Here is a 2,587-nt window from a genome sequence, read left to right as displayed (position 1 = left end):
GCACAAGGACAGGTGAAACAGATCAGGGCGTGACAAGTTGAGTATGGGGGCTGTGTGTGAATCAGATTACAGATAAGCACATTGGGGTATTATGACTGGGTGGTGTCCCAGTCATGGTGTCCCTTGAATGAAACAAATGTGATTTCTTTACAATCAAGTTGGTGCTTGTAATAAATTGAATCTTTACAACACTATTGGAGGTTTTTGAAAATKAATGGTAGGCTAGTCGCTAGCATAATGAGGTAGAACTGTTTTGAACGCAGGCTCTGACAGTCTCAGTGGTTGGCAATTCTAATCAAGGGCGTTGGCAGAGTTACCTGTATAAAAAATATCTCATTACTATGAGTAAGTAGGCTGGCGTGAGCAGAGGACGGCAGTGTATTATTAGTCCAAATAAGAGMAAGGTTTGAAGGCTACAGTGGGTCTGGATGAACTTGGAGACAACMGTAGTTTTGACTTGTGTCTGTGGTAACTAGTGGAAACCCCTATTTTATAGGTGGAGGKGCATTCTCCATCATACCTGCTACCAGTYAGAGCACACAAACAAWTAATTCAAAAGGTTTTGGGCTAAATCATAGAGAATGATAGAGACCTCTAGCGGCCAAAAGGCTGTGTTAGCATGGGCAGCGCCATTGAGGGCTTCCACACAGACGTTCCATTATATTACCCAGACACTCCATTGGCCGCTCTAACAATGAAAAGAAATGTCTTCAAAAAATGGAAGGCAGGACTTCCCGAGTGGCGCAGCGGTCTAAGGCACTGCATCACTACAGACCCGGGTTCGATCCCATGCTGTGCTACAGCTGGCTACGACTGGGAGACCAATGAGACGGTGCACAATTGGCACAGCGTCGTCCGGGTTAGGGGAGGGTTTGGCCCAGCATCGTCCGGGTTAGGGGAGGGTTTGGCCCAGCGTCATCAGAGAGATTCAGAGAGGGATAAACTCAGAGAGAGAGGTAACTCAGAGAGGGGTATAACTCAGAGAGGGGTAACTCAGAGAGGGGTAACTCAGAGAGGGGTAACTCAAGAGAGGGGTAACTCAGTGTCACGTTCTGACCATAGTTCTTGTGTGTTGTGCTTGTTTTAGTGTTTGGTCAGGACGTGAGCTGGGTGGGCATTCTATGTTGTGTGTCTAGTTTGTCTGTTTCTGTGTTCAGCTAATATGGTTCTCAATCAGAGGCAGCTGTCAATCGTTGTCCCTGATTGAGAATCATATATAGTGGTTGTTTTTGTGTTGGGATTTTGTGGGTGGTTTTGTTTCCTGTCTCTGTGTTTTGTCTGCACCAGCTAGGACTGTTTCGGTTTGCCAATTTTTGTTGTTTTGTATTGTAAGTGTTCACAGTTTGTTAAATTATATATGTTGAGCACTGGCTACGCTGCGTGTTGGTCGATCCCTGTTCCACCTCTCTGTTCGTGAAGAGAGGGAAGGCAACCGTTACACTCAGAGAGGGAAAAGCTCAGAGAGGGATAGCTCGAGAGAGGTAACTCAGAGGAGGGGATAACTCAAGAGAGGGATACTCAGAGAGGGGTAACTCAGAGAGGGGTAACTCAGAGAGGGATAACTCAGAGAGGGGTAAACTCAGAGAGGGATAACTCAGAGAGGGATAACTCAGAGAGGGATAGCTCAGAGAGGGGTAACTCAGAGAGGGTAACTCAGAGAGGAGTAGCTCAGAGAGGGTAACTCAGAGAAGGATACTCAGAGAGGGATAACTCAGAGAGGGATAACTCAGAGAGGGATAACTCAGAGAGGGTAGCCTCAGAGAGGGGTAACTCAGAGAGGGGTAACTCAGAGAGGGATAACTCAGAGAGGGGTAACTCAGAGAGGGTAACTCGGAGAGGGGTAACTCGAGAGGGGTAACTCAGCCCAAAAGCTGTCTACTCCAGCAGGTGGTGTTTTCTATTTTTTTGCTTACCAAACGAGGAGTTTTTGTACAGAGGTCAAATTTGGTCAACAAACTATTTAACGTCTTATTTGCTACGTGAGGTTTTTTAATTTAAATAGAAGTTTTGTAATGCTTATGTTGTTATGAGTGTAGGCCTACTGATATAAGGAGAAAAATTACTTTATATCAGAGTTGTGCCTGTTAGTGCTCTCCAGCATCCTTGGGATGGTCCCGTCCCTACCCTGCCTATAATCTTGACCATTTTACATTTCAACGGGCTAGGGATGTCCCAAAGATCCCGGATAGCAAGGACTGTTGTGGTTGTTCACATTCGTATCTGCACTCATTGGCAGAAGGCCCACCTGATCTTTCCTTCTCCCGACTGCCTTCAATTTATTTATTTAAAAAAAACTTTTTACCACTTTTTCTCTCCAATTGGTAGTTATAGTCTTGTCCCAAAACTCCCGTACAGACTCGGGAAGGCAAAGGTCGAGAGCCATGCGTCCTCCGAAACATGACCCTGCCAAGCCGCACTGCTTCTTGACACACTGCTCGCTTAACCCGGAATCCAGCTGCACCAATGTCCGAGGAAACGCAGTACAACTGGCGACTGTGTCAGCGTGCTGCACCCGTTCCGCCCTAGGAGTCACTAGAGGCAATGAGACTGGACATCCCGGCCGACCAAACCCTCCCCTAACCCGGAC

This window comes from Salvelinus sp. IW2-2015, linkage group LG11 (genome assembly GCF_002910315.2).
Source record: "Salvelinus sp. IW2-2015 linkage group LG11, ASM291031v2, whole genome shotgun sequence".
Taxonomy (NCBI): Eukaryota; Metazoa; Chordata; class Actinopteri; order Salmoniformes; family Salmonidae; genus Salvelinus; species Salvelinus sp. IW2-2015.
The sequence above is the reverse complement of the archived record's forward strand: the minus strand, read 5'-3'. Positions refer to the sequence as shown.